General features: G+C 43.6%; 1 long non-coding RNA gene across 1 annotated transcript in view; it reads right to left on the minus strand.

Annotated features, from left to right (window-relative positions):
* Positions 1-209: 209 nt before the first annotated feature.
* The window catches only part of LOC133561665 (uncharacterized), a 28,348-nt gene continuing 6,153 nt past the window's right edge, over positions 210-22,404 (minus strand). Inside the window, exon 3 of the long non-coding RNA XR_009808751.1 lies at positions 210-428. This is a non-coding gene — a long non-coding RNA (uncharacterized LOC133561665). The remainder of the gene's footprint in view (positions 429-22,404) is intronic.

Below are 22,404 nucleotides of genomic sequence, written 5' to 3' on the forward strand. Positions count from 1 at the left end.
GCCGAGGCGGAGGCCTCGAAGACATCGATGTATGCGTGGGGGTCCTCGGTTTCTACCATGCGCTGCATGGTACCGCCTCTCGGGTTCGATGCCCCCTCTGCCCGGTCCATCAGTGCCTGTAGCACCAGCGTCTGCTGCTGTGATGCCGCCGCCACTTCTGCCAAGACTTGGCCAAGCGCCTCCAGGGGGCTCGTGGCGGACATGTCAGGTTCGTTCTGTTGGGCGCCACTTGTGACGTTCTTCCTGCCCGTATTCTTCAGGACCACTCGGAATCACCACTCTGGCTTGACACTGTTTTATTTTTACTTTTTCACAAACAATAGTTCAGATCCCCGAGATGCTTTGCAGCCTGTGCTCGTCAGTCTTTCTGTCGGGCTCTCCGGGTCTCGCCTGGTCTTTTCGACCCCCTCTCACTGCCTCCGGCCCTCCTGATAAAGAGACAGCTGATTAGATGACTCGTTCCAGCTGAGAAATCTCCTCACCTGTCATCGCTTCACAGCCGGCTCCTGCACATGCCCCGCCCGCAGGGGACGCGTCGACCACGCCCCTCCACAATGAGATATGTGTAGACTGCAATATGACGCCAGTAAACAACACCACTTGATAAGTTCCATTGAAAATATACAAAGCCCGTTTCCATATGAGTTGGGAAATTGTGTTAGACGTAAATATAAACAGAATACAATGATTTGGAAATCCTTTTCAACCCATATTCAGTTGAATATGCTACAAAGACAACATATTTGATGTTCAAACTGATAAACATTTTTTTTTTTGCAAATAATCATTAACTTTAGAATTTGATGCCAGCAACACGTGACAAAGAAGTTGGGAACGGTGGCAATAAATACTGATACAGTTGAGGAATGCTCATCAAACACTTATTTGGAACATCCCACAGGTGTGCAGGCTAATTGGGAACAGGTGGGTGCCATGATTGGCTATAAAAGCAGCTTCCATGAAAAGCTAAGTAATTCAAAGACCAGGATGGGTCGAGGGTCACCACTTTGTCAGCTAATTGTCGAACAGTTTTAGAACAACATTTTTCAACGAGCTATTGTGAGAAATTTAGGGATTTTACCATCTACGGTCCGTAAAATCATCAAAAAGTTCAGAGAATCTGGAGAAATCACTGCACATAAGCGATGATATTATGGACTTTTGATCCCTCAGGCGGTACTGCGTGTAAAACCGACACCAGTGTGTAAAGGATATCACCACATGGGCTCAGGAACACTTCATGAAACCACTGTGCGTAACTACAGTTGGTCGCTACATCTGTAAGTGCAAGTTAAAACTCTGCTATGCAAAGCGAAAGCCATTTATCAACAACACCCAGGAACGCCGCCGGCTTCGATGGGCCTGAGATCATCTAAGATGGACTGATGAAAAGTGGAAGTGTTCTATGGTCGGACGAGTTCACATTTCAAATTATATTTGGAAAATATGGACGTGGTGTCCTCCAGAAAAAAGAGAAAAATAACCATCCAGATTATCATAAGCGCAAAGTTGAAAAGCCAGCATCTGTGATGGTACAGGGGTGTATCAGTGCCTAAAGCATGGGTAACTTACACATCTGTGAAGGCACCATTAATGCTGAATGGTCCATACAGGTTTTGGGGCAACATATGTTGTCATCCAAGCAACGTTATCATGGACGCCCCTGCTTATTTCAGCAAGACAAGTGTTACAACAGCGTGGCTTCCTAGTAAAAGAGTGCAGGTACTTTTTTGGCCCACCTGCAGTCCAGACCTGTCTCCTGTGGAAAATGTGTGGGGCATTATGAAGCGTAAAATACGACAGCAGAGACCCCGGACTGTTGAAGGACTGAAGCTCTACATAAAACAAGAATGGGAAAGAATTCCACTTTCAAAGCTTCAACAATTAGTTTCCTCAGTTCCCAAACGTTTATTGAGTGTTGTTAAAAGAAAAGGTGATGTAACATAGTGGTGAACATGCCCTTTCCCAACTACTTTGGCACATGTTGCAGCCATGAAATTCTAAGTATTATTTGCAAAAAAAATAAAAAGTTTGAGTTTGAACATCAAATATGTTGTCTTTGTAGTGCAGGGGTTTCAAAGTCAAATAAAAAATGGGCCAAAATTTAAAAGTGAACAAAGCCGCGGGCCGAGGTTGAACAAATTAATCTTTTAATAGGGACCCAAACAAGTTTTTCATTGAATATTGAACAAGCAAGGCTTATATAACTTCATAGTGACATGCAAAAATGAGTTTAAAATAATAATAATAATTTAAAAAAATCAATGGCATATCAAATCAAATTTAAATAAAAATGGAATGCCTCTTTTGTATTTGCAGCCTTCTGAGGTAAATATTAACATTAACTTTTTCCGGAGGCTAATACATTTGAAAATAAAATAATAAATAAATCAACCATTCAGGCCTTTTTACTGATCAGTTAATTTCGGGGCTCAGGTGGGTGGGGTTAGAGGGGCGGGGTTTGTTGGTAGCAGGGAGCGGGTGTATATTGCAGCGGTACGGAAGAGTTAGTGCTGCAAGGGGTTCTGGGTATTTGTTCTGTTGTGTTTATGTTGTGTTACGGTGCGGATGTTCTCCCAAAATGTGTTGGTCATTCTTGTTTGGTGTGGGTTCACAGTGTGGCGCATATTTGTAACAATGTTAATGTTGTTTATATGGTTGCCCTCAGTGTGACCTGTATGCTGTTGATCAAGTATGCCTTGCCTTTACTTACATGTGTGTAGAAGCCACATATATTACGTGACTGGGCCGGCACGCTGTTTGTGAGGCGGAAAAACAGACTTGACCACAGGTTGTAGGGGACGCTAAAGGCAGTGCCTTTAAGGCACACACCCAATATTGTTGTCCGGGTGGAATTCGGGAGAATAGTTGCACCGGGAGATTTTCGTGAGGAGCACTGAATTTCGAGAGTCTTCCGGGAAATCGGTGAATGCGGCGGTGTTACAGCGGCACCTCTGTATAACACCAGCCGGCCAGTTCTAATGTTAATGTTGGGGACGGCGTGGCGCAGTGGGAGAGTGGCCCGAGGGTCACTGGTTCAAATCCCACCTAGAACCAACCTCGTCACGTCCGTTGTGTCCTGAGCAAGACACTTCACCCTTGCTCCTGATGGGTGCTGGTTGGCCTTGCATGGCAGCTCCCTCCATCAGTGTGTGAATGGGTAAATGTGGAAGTAGTGTCAAAGCGCTTTGAGTACCTTGAAGGTAGAAAAGCGCTATACAAGTACAACCCATTTATTTATTTATTTAATTTGATATTGCCTCAAGGGCCAAATGAGATTATACAGCGGGTTGTAGTACATTCAACTGAATATGGGTTGGAAAGGATTTGCAAATCATTGTATTCTGTTTATATTTACATCTAACACAATTTCCCAACTCATATGGAAACAGGGTTTGTACAGTACGTTCACTATTTTATTTAAGGACTAAACTACAATAATAAACATATGTTTCATGTACACTAAGATGGTTTGTTAAAATAAAGCCAATAATGCAGTTTTTTGTGGTCCCCTTTGTTTAGAAAAGTATCAAAATACATGTTGGTATCGGTACCAAAGTATTGGTATTGAGACAACCCTAGTTCCTAGTTCCTAGAACCCCCTGTCAAACTCATAGAAGTGGATTTGATTTTATATTACCCAATTTTCTTCATGTTTATCCTGTCTATTATAAAATGGTCATGTAATCCATCCATCCATCCATTTTCTACCGCTTATTCCCTTTCGGGGTCGCGGGGGGCGCTGGCGCCTATCTCAGCTACAATCGGGCGGAAGGCAGGGTACACCCTGGACAAGTCGCCACCTCATCGCAGGGCCAACACAGATAGACAACATTTACACTCACATTCACACACTAGGGCCAATTTAGTGTTGCCAATCAACTTATCCCCAGGTACATGTCTTTGGAAGTGGGAGGAAGCCGGAGTACCCGGAGGGAACCCACGCATTCACGGGGAGAACATGCAAACTCCACACAGAAAGATCTCGAGCCTGGATTTGAACCCATGACTGCAGGAACTTTGTATTGTGAGGCAGACGCACTAACCCCTCTGCCACCATGAAGCCCTGTCTATTCTAAAAAGGTAATTTAATTTAAAAAGGTAATGTGTCCAGGGTGTACCCCGCCTTCCGCCAGAATGCAGCTGAGATAGGCTCCAGCACCCCCCCGCGACCCTGAAAGGGACAAGCGGTAGAAAATGACTCCCACATCACATCCCTGCTGCTGCTGCTGAGGGAGGAAAGGCTGCTTTGGATCTGGAACGCCGGCGACCTCTGGCGTGTTTGCCGGAGACAAAGTTCACGCAGGTGAGACGAGGGCGACGCCTCAGCGTGCACGGGCGAGCAACTTTTTCTCTCTTTGACGTTTGTTTTATTTACCGCCAGCAAAGTGCTTCCAGTCGCTCCTCAAACTCATTAGGAGACGCAGAGTTGCTGATGCCGGCAAAAGAAAAAGGGGGAAAAAAGAAAAAAGTACATTTGGCTCGGGCCTGAAGGATGTCTTTGTTGTGTTGCTAGTACAAATACATGGAGATTTAAATATTGCTCCTCTGGAGTTGTGTTGATACTCTCTGTGTGCAAGTAGTGTGGAGATGATGATGTGTGGGATGGAGGAGGCTTGGTGGCTGCTGGAGTACTGGGGTTGTCTCCGTACCAATAAGTGTTTTTCAATCCCTTTCTATACTTTTATAAATAAAGGGGACTACAAATATTGGCATTATTGGCTTTATTTTAAGCAAATATCTTAGGGTAAATTAAACATATTATTGCAATAAAATTGCAATTTTTTTCCTTGAATAAAATAGTGACCATACTAGACAACTTGTCTTTCAATAGTAACAAAGACTCCTCATTTCAGTACAAGACCCAGCTGGGCAATCTACTCACCTGCCGCTGACTTCAAGGCCCGCAGGCCACACCCCCCTCCACAGGTACGTTAAATATATGTTTATTATTGTAATTGAAGAACAAGTTTGTCCTTAAATAAAATAATGACCATACTAGACAACTCGTCTTTTAGTAGTAAGTAAACAAAGACTCCTAATTAGTCTGCTGATGTATAGCAGTAACATAATGTGTCATTTAACATTCTATTATTTTGTCAACATTATAAAGGACAAACTGTAAAAATGAATTATAAATTCCACTTGTTCATTTACTGTTAATATCTGCTTATTTTCTGTTTTAACATGTTCTATCTACACCATCCATCCATCCATCCATCTTCTTCCGCTTATCCGAGGTCGGGTCGCGGGGGCAACAGCCTAAGCAGGGAAACCCAGACTTCCCTCTCCCCAGCCACTTCGTCTAGCTCTTCCCGGGGGATCCCGAGGCGTTCCCAGGCCAGCCGGGAGACATAGTCTTCCCAACGTGTCCTGGGTCTTCCCCGTGGCCTCCTACCGGTTGGACGTGCCCTAAACACCTCCCTAGGGAGGCGTTCGGGTGGCATCCTGACCAGATGCCCGAACCACTTCATCTGGCTCCTCTCCATGTGAAGGTGCAGCGGCTTTACTTTGAGTTCCTCCCGGATGGCAGAGCTTCTCACCCTATCTCTAAGGGAGAGCCCCGCCACACGGCGGAGGAAACTCATTTCGGCCGCTTGTACCCGTGATTTTATCCTTTCGGTCATGACCCAAAGCTCATGACCATAGGTGAGGATGGGAACGTAGATCGACCGGTAAATTGAGAGCTTTGCCTTCCGGCTCAGCTCCTTCTTCACCACAACGGATCGATACAACGTCCGCATTACTGAAGACGCCGCACCGATCCGCCTGTCGATCTCACCATCCACTCTTCCCCCACCCGTGAACAAGACTCCTAGGTACTTGAACTCCTCCACTTGGGGAAGGGTCTCCTCCCCACCCCGGAGATGGCATTCCACCCTTTTCCGGGCGAGAACCATGGACTCGGACTTGGAGGTGCTGATTCTCATTCCGGTCGCTTCACACTCGGCTGCGAACCGATCCAGTGAGAGCTGAAGATCCCGGTCAGATGAAGCCATCAGGACCACATCATCTGCAAAAAGCAGAGACCTAATCCTGCGGTCACCAAACCGGAACCCCTCAACGCCTTGACTGCGGCTAGAAATTCTGTCCATAAAAGTTATGAACAGAATCGGTGACAAAAGACAGCCTTGGCGGAGTCCAACCCTCACTGGAAATGTGTTCGACTTACTGCCGACAATGCGGACCAAGCTCTGACACTGATCATACAGGGAGTGGACCGCCATAATCAGACAGTCCGATACCCCATACTCTCTGAGCACTCCCCACAGGACTTCCCGAGGGACACGGTCGAATGCCTTCTCCAAGTCGTAGACTTGGAGAAGGCATCTACACTTCTGTTCAAATGTAATCATCACTTATTCTTCTCTCCGTTGATACTTTACATTAGTTTTGGATGATACCACACATTTAGATATGAATCCGATACCAAGTACTTACAGGATCATACATTGGTCACATTCAAAGTTTGCATGTGTCCAGCGACATATTTCCTGACTTTATAAACATAGTATGAATTTTTTTTTAAAAAGAAAAAAAGAGTTTGTATTGTAGCTGAGATAGGCGCCAGCGCCCCCCGCGACCCCAAAAGGGAACAAGCGGTAGGAAATGGATGGATGGATGGTAACAATAAAAAATATGGATGGCCTAGATACGCACTTGTACTTGGTATCATTACAGTGGATGTCAGGTGTAGATCCACCCATGGTGTTTGTTTACATTGTGAGCTATTGTATCCTCCTACGGTGTGTAGTGAAGCATGTTTAGCTATTCTTCGTCTTCCAGTGATAATGCTACTTGTAGGAAACGTACTTTATTTGTCACCATGGAGGTGAGGATTAGTGATTAAGAAATAGCAAAAACAATGCTGCCTGTGGATGGACGCTAGCTGCTAGCTAGCTCGCCATGTCTTAAAGCAGTGGTCCCCAACCGTTTTGGATCCGCGGACCGGTCAACGCTTAATAATTTGTCCGGCAGCCCGGAGGTAGGGGGAACCCTTTTTCTTTTTTTCTCTTTGTCATGAAAAAGGGAGGTTTTTGTGGTTGGTGCACTAATTGTAAGTGTATATTGTGTTTTTTATGTTGATTTAATAAATAAATAAATTTAAAAAAAAAAAATATATATATATATATATATATATATATATATTATTATTATTATTTTTTTTTTTAAATAAAAATGAATAGAAAATTCTTCTGCGGCCCGGTACCAATCGGGCCGCAGCCCGGTTGGGGACCACTGTCTTAAAACATCTCTTCCTGAGGCGTTTCAGTGTTAGAACTTCACCTTTCTCTTTAGTTTCTTGCCATTTCTAATTTTAAGTAGCTCATAGTTCAGACCTGGGCAAATTAAGGCCCGGGGGCCACATGCGGCCCATTAAGCTTTTCTGGCCCGCCGGACATAATAATTGTTTTAGAACAAGGGTGCCCATTACGTCGATCGCGATCGACTGGTCGATCTCGGAGGGTGTGTCAGTCGATCTCAAGCCAGGCATTAAAAAAATAGACATAAAAATGAGCAATCATCAATCATACCAAGACTTCACTTTCGTCAGTTGTTTGACATTCTCGGCACCCGAGGATCTTGTGAGATGACGCTGGCTGCTGCGAGCTCATATTTAAGAAAAAAATCACTAACAGGGCGGACGCAGAGAAACACATTTTATTTCTAGAGACTCCGTACCTACTGTCAAAACTCTAAAGACCGACTGCACAGTTCCTGTCTTCACCATAAAAGACCTGTTTCATCCTGCCTGTGCTAACAAAATAAGAGTCTCAGAAAGCTAGCGTGCACAAGCTAGCAAGCTACGGAGTTTGATGCCAATGTATTTCTCCCCCGCCCTCAGCGACCGCTTTCTCACTTGCTTGCCCACCCGCACACTCACTGACGTCACTCACCTGCTGCCAGACATTAAAGGGCCACACACATATGCTACTCTCATAACAAAGTGTTTAAAAACGAGTATGCAAGTTGGACAAATGAGATGCCAAATCCAACCACTTTCATGTGGTATTGGACAGAAAGGAGGACTTTTTTGTTCCTCCATTTGAAAATGCGGACGTTATCAGCACCACTGTCTAATTCCAATCAATACAAGTCATTAGAATCAGGTAATACACCAACTTATATTCTTGTCTTCATGAAAGAAAGGAATCTATGTGTGTTAAACATGCTTGTATTATCATTAAACACCATTAACTTGTTAACAAAAATGTCTCTTTCATAAATAAATGAATATAAATTATAAATAGGAATGAGGTAGATCTCCTCGACTTGGTCAATTGAAAAGTAGCTCACCTGCAGAAAAAGTGTGAGCGCCCCTGTCTTAAAGCATCTCTCTTCCTGAGGGCGTTTCAGTGTTAGAACTTCACCTTTCTCTTTAGTTTCTTGCCATTTCTAATTTAAAGTAGCTCATAGTTGAGACCTGGGCAAATTAAGGCCCGTGGGCCACATGCGGCCCGTTAAGCTTTTCTGGCCCGCCGCACATATTAATTGTTTTAGATCCTTAAGATGTAAAGTGTACCTGCCATTATGATGAGCACTCATGTTTTCTAATGACCACAACTATACTAAGTCTTTCAATGCTTGAAATCTGCATCATATACTAGTTGCTATGGTCATCTAATTAGTTACTATGGTCATCTAATTAGTTACTATGGTCATCTAATTAGTTACTATGGTAATCCAAGTGTGGGTTGGGAGCGTTTCCATAGAGTGTTTCCAGAGCCTGAAATGTGGGTGTCAGGGACAGATGCAGAAGGAGATTTTTTTACAACAAAGTTCTAAAGCTTAGTGATATATCAGATATAACAGGGTTTGTTTTACCCTTCATGTTCATTTTTTTGCTGTGTTTGTATTTTTTTGTGTTTGTTTAATAGATGTCATCAGTGTGTGTGTGTGTGTGTGTGTGTGTGTGTGTGTCAATCATTGGTACTGTCAGAATAATTGTATCTATGTTATCACAAAACTTTGTGTTGCCATGAGTTCCCAACGAGAAGACAAAAGCTGTCTTTGATCCTACCAAACAAAAGGCGTGTAAAACTCCACTGTTTAGGATGGCGAGCAACATGAGGGTTCTGTTTCTTTCATGTACTGTAATCAACAGAAAGATATTGTCTTGACCTGAGATCTAAAAAGCGAAGAAGAAGCAGGACCTGACTTGCCTCCAGGGACCTCTTCTTTGAACTGTTTTACGACCCTTTCTTTGAACTGTTTTCATCAAAGGCAATGACTGTTTACGACCCCTGCCCCTTAGAAACAGCTGTTGTCATGTAATCAGGGAAAGTCCAAATAAATGAGGAGGCGTACAATCTTTCGTCAGGAGCATGGTGAGACTGTGCAAGAGTACAGTCCAGGTGTCTCTCCTCAATTGAGCCAAATGTAATTCTGTCTCTGTTTAATTCCTTGCTTCTTGCCTTGTTTAATAGATGTCATCAGTGTTTGAACCTGACAGGTACTTTAACTTGACTCATTGTGTACCGTGACAAAATAATGCACCAAAAAAACAGCAGAAGAGAAATAAGCCGCTATCCGAGACGCTACAGGATAAGAAGACAAGCTATATACCAGGGGGTCCCTGCTCCATCCCTCCGTCAGAACAACTTTGACTTGTGGATGCTGATGGGTTCAACTTTTAGGTTAGAGTTTTATTCAAATCACCATTTCTTTTTGCTCTTTCTTTGTCAACTTTTGCCCCTTTTTTGGGTGGTTTTCTTGATTAATTTTATTCCGGGTCAATAATAAACAAGCTTTGGGCCGCAAATGGCCTCAGGCTGCACTTTGGACACTTTCGTATTAAGTGTTCAAATTAGTGAGAGAAAAAAAAAAAGCTAATTACGCAGTTACATTGTGTCAGCATGACAAGTTTATTTTGTTTTGTTTTTTTACCACAGCTGTGCCCCAGAATTGTACATGGCTAACAATTATACACATTTCTTCAAAGGGAATGCACGCTCAGGGAGACACAATCACATTTCCTGTTTTGACTTTCCAATCATTTCTACAATTCTTATTTATTTGTGATGCAGTGATTGGAGCACATACTTGTTGGTCACAAAAAAAAAAACATTCATGATGTTTGCTTCTTTTATGAATTTATTATGGCTCTACTGAAAATGTGAGCAAATGTGCTGGGTCAAAAGTATACATACAGCAATGTTAATAATGTCCCTTGGCAAGTTTCACAAACAAAAATGGAGCTGTTTGGCCACAATACCCAGCAATATGTTTGGAGGAGAAAAGGTGCCCCAGAACACCATACCTACCGTCAAGCATGGTGGTGGTAGTATTATGCTCTGAGCCTGTTTTGCTGCCAATGGAACTGCTGCTTTAAATGGGACAATGAAAAAGGAGGACTACCTCCAAATTCTTCAGGATAAGCTAAAATCATCAGCCCGGAGGTTGGGTCTTGGGCATAGTTGGGTGTTCCAACAGGACAATGACCCCAAACACACCTCAAAAGGGGTCAAGGAATGGCTAAATCAGGCTAGAATGTAGGTTTTAGAATGGCCTTCCCAAAGTCCTGACTTAAACGTGTGGACAATGCTGAAGAAACAAGTCCATGTCAGAAAACAAATAAATTTAGCTGAATAGTGACGGCAGCGGCGGCAGCGGCGGCAGCGGCGGCAGCGGCGGCAGCGGCGACGGTGACCAAGAAGAACACGGAGTTGGAATATAATTACAACACTTTATGTACATATTTATATACATATTTCTAAAATATTTAATTACTTATATAATATGTAACTACAAGCTCCATTCACAGACAGAGTCCCATTGCTTTTATGAGCGGTCGAGCGAGTCAAAAGCCAAAAAAAAAAAAAGTACATATATTTCTTTTTGGCCCTAGTGTGTGAATGTTGTCTGTCTATCTGTGTTGGCCCTGCGATGAGGTGGCGACTTGTCCAGGGTGTACCCCGCCTTCCGCCCGATTGTAGCTGAGATAGGCGCCAGCGCCCCCCGCGATCCCAAAAGGGAATAAGCGGTAGAAAATGGATGGGTGGATAATATTTTTTTTTTTTTGTGGCGGCCATAATTTCTTTCGTGGCGGGCCGCCACAAATAAATGAATGTGTGGGAAACCCTGAAACTTCATGCATGTCTTTTGTGACCAACAAGTATGTGCTCGAATCACTACATCACAAAAATTAAGAGTTGTAGAAATTATTGGAAACTCAAGACAGCCATGAAATTAATTTCTTTACAAGTGTATGTAAACTTTTGACCGCGACTGTATGTATACACATACATATTTATGTATGTAAATACATACATATATGTATATACATACATACATATATATGTGTATAAATACATGTACATACATATGTATGTATATACATTTATGTATCAATATAGATACGTATGTATATACTAGGAGTGGGCAAATTAATGCGTTAATTACGCGTTAACTCATCAATCTATTAACGCCGACAATTATTTTATCGCACATTTGCGTATGTTGTTTACATGCTTTTATTTTGTTAACGTATTTTCTTAACAGGATGGCATCTCCCGGATGTACTTCGGCGTGGAGGGGCTCTTGGTAAAGATGGAACATTTGGCAAAAATACCGGACAATTCTGCAAATTTCATGGCTGGCTTACAGCGTGGTCACTCCGGGATCACTTACGACCGCCAGACAATTCTGGATGTGGATAGATCGGGCCGTTTTGGACTGAATGACGCGTGCTTGCTAGACCTGCTAGCTAGCATGGGAATACTTTGCCGGCTACATCCAGCGGCCTGTGAAGCAGCGGAGTATATGTGTTGTCTGTCTATTTATGAATAATGCAGACGAGGAGTGTTGGCTGAGTTCTTAACGTTTACTTTCAGAGCGTGCATATCACAACATACAAGATGCCGTCATGGCGACACAACCTATACCGGGCTACCGCGCATGCTCGTCACTCCTGTTGCATGCTGGGTAGGGTAGTTCTTTTTTTCCCCCGGCTCATAACATCACAATATAGTACCATGTATATGATGCGTTCAGTTTATCAAAGCACCAAGCAAACAATCGGAAAATTCCCATCATATCAATTCCTAGATATGGTCATAATTATTTTAAGTGCACTACGCAGAATAAACACATCATTTTTAATATTGCTACGACGGATAATTTGGTCAAAAATTCCCTAAAACAGCCCACTACCTATAATATAGGTTTTTTAAACATAAGATCCCTGATAAAAAAAATGTTTCTGCTAATACCTCAGAAATTGCCTGTTCAGATGTTATGATTGTGGCTCAGAGATTTGTATGTAGATTATATTTATTTTCCATAACAAACAGGATAACTTAAATACCCTGGCAGTGGCAATAAGCTTAAATGTTTGTATTTACATTTTTGGAGTTGATTTTCATAAAATATGCTATTTAACTGCTACTGTTTAACAAGGACTGATTTAAATTGTGTTTGCACAACAAATGTTTTGGCGCTTTTGTTCATGTGGGAGAATATTCCAATAAAGGTGCACTACACACTACTTTTGAATTCATTATTGGGCTTTGCGTATACAATGCAGTTAATCGCGATTAATTGGAGAAATGGTGCGATTAACTTCGATTAAAATTTTTAATCGTTGCCCAGCCCTAATATATACATAAAAGTATATACATACATACACATATGTAGATACACACATATATGTATATACATACATTTATGTATATACATACAAATATATGTATATACATTCATATACGTCCTGTATATAATAAATGTACATATATACATACATACATATATGTACATACATACAATATACATGTATATGCCAATAATTGGGTTGAGTTGAGTTTTTTCTTGCCCTGATGTGGGATCTGAGCTGAGGATGTTGTTGTGGCTTGTGCAGCCCTTTGAGACACTTGTGATTTAGAGCTATACTGTATAAATACACTTTGATTTATTGATTGATTTATAAGAGCCGTCACTAAAGTTAAAAGATATATGTACATCGCATTGCCTGCTGCATGTAAAACTATGTTTATTCTCTATATTTTTTAGGTATCTGGAATAAATTAATAGGATTTACATTCCTTCCTCAGGAAATATAGGTACGATTCTTTTTGGAACAGATGAGAAGGTGCAAGTATGTTTGCAGCGGCAGAAGCTGCATCTCTTTATTGCCTTTCACTCACTTCATCTGCACCCCATGAATGCTCCCGTCAGTATAGTCCTGTATGTTGCAACAGGTGCGTCCACATTGGAAAACACTGTCAAGGCAACGACAACAAAAAAAGAAATCCACTAAGGCCAAACGTGACAAAAAAGGTCCCCAACTGGCTTCAAGGATGCAATTTTCGTAGAAATATTCAATGATAGGAACAAAAAAAATGAGCATAAACAGAAGGTGGGGAGCGTTGAATGAGATAGGGGAGGGGCTCACTAGCTCCTCATTAGCCATGCAGAACATCTTGGCTGCTCTCCCACACCTCACGGCTCATCATCATCATCATCATCAGCATCAGCATCAAGACCCGGGCGCTGGCTGCCGGCACAAAACCCCCCCAAACCAAGCCTCCTCCCGCCTAGCCCCTACAATCACACCCGCAATCACAGCACCTAATTAGGTTAATTAATTTGTATCAGCCCTTGTAGGGACTTGGCTGATGAGGCAGTGGTAATGGTATCCATAGTACACCCCCCCCCCCCCCCCTCTTCTCCAACACCACCCTATTGCAAAAAAAAAGTGGGGATAAAGGGTGGGAGGGTAGTGCAAACCCCTGCCTGGCAGGATGAGAGCCCCGTCTATCTCTATCCGTGCCTTTTGTTGCTCATTTGTGCGTCAGCAATCTCTGCTGTCCACAACACAATTGATGGATCAGTGCTTGTTTGTATACAAAAAAAAGGCACCAAAAAAATAAAGTAAAAATTGTACAGCAGCACACTAATGATCTGCCTCTGCGGTCGTCAGCATCGCATTACAATCAGCCGCCCTCATCAGGCCACTGACGAACAAACCCTGATTAACACCCCCTCCCCATATGATTACTGCAATCACCCGGGATAACCACGCGTGCACCGTCACACACACACACACACACACACACACTGAGAAGATACAAGACAACACATCTGATTCATAATTGTATCAAACTTTAGAAAAAAAGCCAGTGCACGTCACATGTTGCTAGGCAGAATTGGTGTTACGCCCACTTTATTGTTTTCTTAGCAATTAATTATCAAACACAATATTTCAACTTTAAAAAAAAAAAATGGTGTACATTAACAAATATTTTTGCTTTTTATTACTGTCTATATCAGGGGGGGTCAAAGTCAAGGCCTGCGGGCCAGATCAGGCCCGTGAATGAATGATCTGTGGCCCCCCGGGTGATACTTCATTAGTAGTACAAACCCCGTTTCCATATGAGTTGGGAAATTGTGTTAAATGTAAATATAAACAGAATACAATGATTTGCAAATCCTTTTCAACCCATATTCAGTTGAATATGCTACAAAGACAACATATTTGATGTTCAAATTTATGACATTTTTTTTTTTTTTGCAAATAATCATTAACTTTAGAATTTGATGCCAGCAACACGTGACAAAGAAGTTGGGAAAGGTGGCAATAAACACTGATAAAGTTCAGAAATGCTCATCAAACACTTATTGGGAACATCCCACAGGTGTGCAGGCTAATTGGGAACGGGTGGGTGCCATGATTGGGTATAAAAACAGCTTCCCAAAAAAATGCTCAGTCTTTCACAAGAAAGGATGGGGCGAGGTAGAGACCCAGGACACGTTGGGAAGACTATGTCTCCCGGCTGGCCTGGGAACGCCTCGGGATTCTCAGGGAGGATCTGGACGAAGTGGCTGGGGAGAGGGAAATCTGGGCTTCCCTGCTTAGGCTGCTGCCCCCGGGACCCGACCTCGGATAAGCGGAAGAAGACGGATGGATGGATGGATCTATCATTTAAAAAGGTTTCCTTTTAGGGCACCTGTTTTTTTTTTGTCCCCATACCATCAGAGGTCCTCTAAAGGTGACTGTGTAAACAGAGCCATGTCCCCATTAAGTCAGCATTGCCAGAACACACACACACACACACACACACACACACACACACACACACACACACACACACACACACACACACACACACACAAAGGACATATGCACTAGTTAAAACATAATGAACATGTCCCTCAGGTACCCGCCTGGCTGCCATTTCTCTGAATGATGAACCAATAGTGATGCTGGGGCAGATGGGAACGTGACACACACACACACACACACACACACACTCTTAAAAAAATATAAACCCCTGCAGAGATCTACCTCCTGTAGGTCTGATGGGGAGGAAGTGTCTCAGTTACAGGGGTGCTGTGTGTGTGTGTGTGTGTGTGTGTGTGTGTGTGTGTGTTTTGATTTGGGCTCCCATGCAAATTTAATCAATTGGAGTACTTGTCAGCAGCCAGGGCTCATTAGCAGCCTTTTTTTTTTTTTTTTAAAGAAGGTTTTGTGATCCTAACCTCCAGCCAGATGTCAGCCAAGAGCACATATCTGAACACTGCAAAAATGATATTATATATATAAAAAAAACATGTCAAGAAGTGTCTGTCAAGAATATAAAGACTTCCCTTCACACGTCTTCCCTCTGGCAGGCCAGCCCTTCCTCCTCCTCCTCTGGTGTCCCTCTTCCTCTATCCACTACTTCAAAAAGCTCCATGACACCCAGCTTCAAGTTAAAGGAGGAGAGGGATCTACCTCTCATCCCTCACGTTCTGAGACAGCCTCCCAACACTCCAACCCTGCGGCGCCCCTCTTCTTCATCCTCTTCATCTCCCTCCACACACACACACACACACACACACACACACAATCCAACACTATAATTGGGAGATCGATTAGTGCTGCCCTTAACCATCCTTACATAGTCCCTGAGAGCTGGGAACCTCTAAAGTCAAACAATCCTTTTCAGGAAGCTGGTCAAATTTGTTCAGATATTGAAATATTTCCATTGGAAGTCATGTGATTAGAATTTTTGGGAGTTTAGCCTTTGGTTCACCATCCTTACAAAAGACATGACCACGGCTGAGTTTGTTTTAATGCATTCTAAATAGTAAATAAATGCATCAAAAGTCTGTTTACAATGACGTCTATCAATGGCGGCACGCTCTATTCTGCCTATAAATGTCACGTCTGGAACGCATCGTGATGCGCGAGGGGTCACCCCAAGATGCAAAAGGACCTGGACGAGCAGGATTTGCAGGTAAGAGCTAGTTGTAATACAAAAAGGATAAAATAACACTGGTACAAAAGGAAAAGAACATGCGTGCCTACGCACAGGAAGTTAATGCTAATACTTAGCAAGGAGTCCAAAATCTCCCTCTACACACACACACACACACACAATCCAACACTATAATTGGGAGATCGATTAGTGCTGCCCTTAACCATCCTTACATAGTCCCTGAGAGCTGGGAACCTCTAAAGTCAAACAATCCTTTTCAGGAACCTGGTCAAATTTGTTCAGATATTGAAATATTTCCATTGGAAGTCATGTGATTAGAATTTTGGGGAGTTTGGCCTTTGGTTCACCATCCTTACAAAAGACATGACCACGGATGTGTTTGTTTTAATGCATTCTAAATAGTAAATAAATGCATCAAAAGTCTGTTTACAATGACGCCTATCTATGGCGGCACGCTCTATTCTGCCTATAAATGTCACGTCTGGAACGCATCGTGATGCGCGAGGGGTCACCCCAAGATGCAAAAGGACCTGGACGAGCAGGATTTGCAGGTAAGAGCTAGTTCTAATACGAAAAGGATAAAATAACACTGGTACAAAAGGAAAAGAAAATGCGTGCCTACCCACAGGAAGTTAATGCTAATACTTAGCAAGGAGTCCAAAATCTCCCTCCACACACACACACACACACACACACACACACACAATCCAACACTATAATTGGGAGATCGATTAGTGCTGCCCTTAACCATCCTTACATAGTCCCTGAGAGCTGGGAACCTCTAAAGTCAAACAATCCTTTTCAGGAAGCTGGTCAAATTTGTTCAGATATTGAAATATTTCCATTGGAAGTCATGTGATTAGAATTTTTGGGAGTTTAGCCTTTGGTTCACCATCCTTACAAAAGACATGACCACGGCTGAGTTTGTTTTAATGCATTGTAAATAGTAAATAAATGCATCAAAAGTCTGTTTACAATGACGTCTATCAATGGCGGCACGCTCTATTCTGCCTATAAATGTCACGTCTGGAACGCATCGTGATGCGCGAGGGGTCACCCCAAGATGCAAAAGGACCTGGACGAGCAGGATTTGCAGGTAAGAGCTAGTTGTAATACAAAAAGGATAAAATAACACTGGTACAAAAGGAAAAGAACATGCGTGCCTACGCACAGGAAGTTAATGCTAATACTTAGCAAGGAGTCCAAAATCTCCCTCTACACACACACACACACACACACACACAATCCAACACTATAATTGGGAGATCGATTAGTGCTGCCCTTAACCATCCTTACATAGTCCCTGAGAGCTGGGAACCTCTAAAGTCAAACAATCCTTTTCAGGAAGCTGGTCAAATTTGTTCAGATATTGAAATATTTCCATTGGAAGTCATGTGATTAGAATTTTTGGGAGTTTTGCCTTTGGTTCACCATCCTTACAAAAGACATGACCACGGATGTGTTTGTTTTAATGCATTCTAAATAGTAAATAAATGCATTCTAAATAGTAAATAAATGCATCAAAAGTCTGTTTACAATGACGCCTATCTATGGCGGCACGTTCTATTCTGCCTATAAATGTCACGTCTGGAACGCATCGTGATGCGCGCGGGGTCACCCCAAGATGCAAAAGGACCTGGACAAGCAGGATTTGCAGGTAAGAGCTAGTTCTAATACGAAAAGGATAAAATAACACTGGTACAAAAGGAAAAGAACATGCATGCCTACGCACAGGAAGTTAATGCTAATTCTTAGCAAGGAGTCCAAAATAGCGCCCGGAAGCTAAGGCGTAACTTAGCAACGGTATATAAACCAGAGAAGCAAACGTGATAGTTGCATGAAGCAAACTACGAACCAAGGGCGAACCGAGGTAGAATGCAGGTTTGAATACTAAAGCAAACAATTGCCAACAGGTGTGCGTAAAAAGCACAGCAGGTGGAACAAATAAAGTAACCATGGTGACAAGATGAAACAGGAAGTGCTCAAACTAAGGGATCGGAAGTGTCCAAAAAATAATCAAAACACACAAAAGGACTGAAGAACAAAAACTATGTCTGATCCGGTAGGCGGACCGTGACAATAAAGCCCTTAAAAAAAACATCCAAACACCTCCATTAGTTAAAAGCATGATGCAAGTATTCATGTAATGTACTGTATTTTGCGGACTATAAGGCGCACCTTCAATGAATGGCCTATTTTAAAACTTTGTTCATATATCATCAATCAATCAATCAATGTTTATTTATATAGCCCCAAATCACAAATGTCTCAAAGGACTGCACAAATCATTACGACTACAACATCCTCGGAAGAACCCACAAAAGGGCAAGGAAAACTCACACCCAGTGGGCAGGGAGAATTCACATCCAGTGGGACGCCAGTGACAATGCTGACAATGAGAAACCTTGGAGAGGACCTCAGATGTGGGCAACCCCCCCCCCCCTCTAGGGGACCGAAAGCAATGGATGTCGAGCGGGTCCAACATGATACTGTGAAAGTTCAATCCATAGTGGCTCCAACACAGCCGCGAGAGTTCAGTTCAAAGCGGATCCAAGACAGCTGCGAGAGTCCCGTCCACAGGAGACCATCTCAGGCGGAGGCGGGTCAGTAGCGTAGAGATGTCCCCAATCGATACAGGCGAGCGGTCCATCCTGGGTCCCGACGAGCGGTCCATCCTGGGTCTCGACTCTGGACAGCCAGTACTTCATCCATGGTTATCGGACCGGACCCCCTCCACAAGGGAGGGGGGGACATAGGAGAAAGAAAAGAAGCGGCAGATCAACTGGTCTAAAAAGGAGGTCTATTCAAAGGCTAGAGTATACAGATGAGTTTTAAGGTGAGACTTAAATGCTTCTACTGAGGTAGCATCTCGAACTGTTACCGGGAGGGCATTCCAGAGTACTGGAGCCCGAACGGAAAACGCTCTATAGCCCGCAGACTTTTTTTGGGCTCTAGGAATCACTAATAAGCCGGAGTCTTTTGAACGCAGATTTCTTGCCGGGACATATGGTACAATACAATCGGCAAGATAGGCTGGAGCTAGACCGTGTAGTATTTTATACGTAAGTAGTAAAACCTTAAAGTCACATCTTAAGTGCACAGGAAGCCAGTGCAGGTGAGCCAGTGCAGGCGTAATGTGATCTAACTTTCTTGTTCTTGTCAAAAGTCTAGCAGCCGCATTTTGTACCAACTGTAATCTTTTAATGCCAGACATGGGGAGACCCGAAAATAATACGTTACAGTAATCGAGACGAGACGTAACAAACGCATGGATAATGATCTCGGCATCTTTAGTGGACAAAATGGAGCGAATTTTAGCGATATTACGGAGATGAAAGACATAAATATAAGGTGCACCGCATTATAAGGCACATAGAATGGATGCTACAGTAGAGACTGGGGTTACGTTATGCATCCTTTAGATGGCGCTGCTCTAAAGGGAATGTCAACAAAACAGTCGGATAGGTCAGTCAAACTTCATTAATAGATTACAAACCAGCCTTCGTTCACTCCCAAAATGAATAAACAGCTGTTTTATTATTTTCCCCGATTCAATAAGCAAGTAAAAAACAGTCTGATACTGTTACGGTAAATCCAACTTTAGTGCAATCACAATATAGTAACACTGGAAATAGTGCAAAGCAATAATATATCAATAAGTCAAGGTTGCTCGAAGGATAATGTCACACAACACAACACATAAAATAAACATGTAAAGCTCACTTAATTAAGTTATTCCTCATCCACCCTCCATCCATCCATTTTCTACCGCTTATTCCCTTTCGGGGAATCTCAGCTATCTCAGCTACAATCGGGCGGAAGGCGGGGTACACCCTGGACAAGTCGCCACCTCATCGCAGGGCCAACACAGATAGACAGACAACATTCACACACTAGGGCCAATTTTAGTGTTGCCAATCAACCTATCCCCAGGTGCATGTCTTTGGAAGTGGGAGGAAGCCGGAGTACCCGGAGGGAACCCACGCATTCACGGGGAGAACATGCAAACTCCACACAGATTTGAACCCAGGACTGCAGGACCTTCGTATTGTGAGGCAGACGCACTAACCCCTCTCCCACCGTGAAGCCTCCTCATCCACCAATCCCTCAAATTCTTCTTCTTCAGTGTTCCAACCAAACAGTTGGGCGAATACGGCATCCAACATGCCCGGCTCCGTCTCGTCCCAAGTCCTCATTAAAGGAGTCAGTGTCGCTGCTGTTAATGTTCAATTCTCTCGCTGCGGCTCTATTCCCGTCTTCTACTGTGTGACTGATGGCCTTGACTTTAAACTCCGCGTTGTAAGCGTGTCGCTTAATAGGAGACATTTTGGGCTCTTTACATAGGGGTTAGTGCGTCTGCCTCACAATACGAAGGTCCTGCAGTCCTGGGTTCAATCCCAGGCTCGGGATCTTTCTGTGTGGAGTTTGCATGTTCTCCCCGTGAATGCGTGGGTTCCCTCCGGGTACTCCGGCTTCCTCCCACCTCCAAAGACATGCACCTGGGGATATCAATCAATCAATCAATGTTTACTTATATAGCCCTAAATCACTAGTGTCTCAAAGGGCTGCATAAACCACTACGACATCCTCGGTAGGCCCACATAAGGGCAAGGAAAACTCACACCCAGTGGGACATCGGTGACAATAATGACCCAGTGGGACGTCGGTGACAATGATGACTATGAGAACCTTGGAGAGGAGGAAAGCAATGGATGTCGAGCGGGTCTAACATGACACTGTGAAAGTTCAATCCATAATGGATCCAACACAGTCGCGAGAGTCCAGTCCAAAGCGGATACAACACAGCAGCGAGAGTCCCGTTCACAGCGGAGCCAGCAGGAAACCATCCCAAGCGGAGGCGGATCAGCAACGCAGAGATGTCCCCAGCCGATACACAGGCAAGCAGTACATGGCCACCGGATCGGACCGGACCCCCTCCACAAAGGAGAGTGGGACATAGAAGAAAAAGAAAAGAAACGGCAGATCAACTGGTCTAAAAAGGGAGTCTATTTAAAGGCTAGAGTATACAAATGAGTTTTAAGGTGAGACTTGAATGCTTCTACTGAGGTGGCATCTCGAACTGGATAGGTTGATTGGCAACACTAAATTTGACCCTAGTGTGTGAATGTGAGTGTCAATGTTGTCTGTCTATCTGTGTTGGCCCTGCGATGAGGTGGCGACTTGTCCAGGGTGTACCCCGCCTTCCGCCTGATTGTAGCTGAGATAGGCGCCAGCGCTCCCCGCGACCCCAAAAGGGAATAAGCGGCAGAAAATGGATGGATGGATACATAAACACACACAAACGGGACGCCTCCCGCAGACATATATCCCAGCATGCACTGCGCACTTCTTCTTCTACGGGGGAAAACAAAGTCGGCGGCTGCTTACCGTAGTTGTGAGAGCTGTTGTGGATCAATATTGGTCCATATATAAGTTTGCACCGGATTATAAGGCGCACTGTCAGCTTTTGAGAAAATTTGAGGTTTATAGGTGCGCCTTATAGTGCGGAAAATACGGTAATTTAACCATTTAATATCGTATTTCACAATTTAATCAGAATTGTGATTAAATTGTTTCGTTTTTTTTTCGCGTCCAATACATACAGTTCTAAATCATTGTTTCTGAACAAGCATGTATTGTGTGATCCTTCTTTCCCAGTCTTCACCCTCAACAGCGACAATACTCTGAGATGTGTGTGCGTGTGTGTGTGTGTGTGTGTGTGTGTGTGCACATGTTAACAAGAGCGATGAAGGCCACACTGGAGGGAAGCTTGTCTATATCTTTCCAATCAGAAGCGTAAGAGTCAGGGGTTGACTGTGAAAGAGAGCTTCAGCCAGAAGAGTGCTGTGTCTGTGCACGGTCAGATGGAGGGTGGGCTGGGGGTCCGGAACTGCGCACATAGTGTTTTGGCCCCTTGGCTCTGGGCGGTGACCTCCACCCACACCGCTTATAGACGCAGGGACTCAGGGTCCCCATGCACGCACACTCCTCTAGTGGCTGACGCATTCAGACAATGAGGGAGGGGGGTGGGTGGGGAGGGGGGCTGGTGGCTCTGACCGATAGAAACTTCTTCTTGGATGGCACTCTAGCACAGTATATACCTGTGATTCCCAAACTGGTACACGGGCTCCCTCTAGTTGCACGGCAATGTATTACTTAATTAAACATTGTAACACAATTCATTATTTGAAGTACGGTGTTTATT

Source organism: Nerophis ophidion, linkage group LG11 (assembly GCF_033978795.1).
Source record: "Nerophis ophidion isolate RoL-2023_Sa linkage group LG11, RoL_Noph_v1.0, whole genome shotgun sequence".
Taxonomy (NCBI): domain Eukaryota; kingdom Metazoa; phylum Chordata; class Actinopteri; order Syngnathiformes; family Syngnathidae; genus Nerophis; species Nerophis ophidion.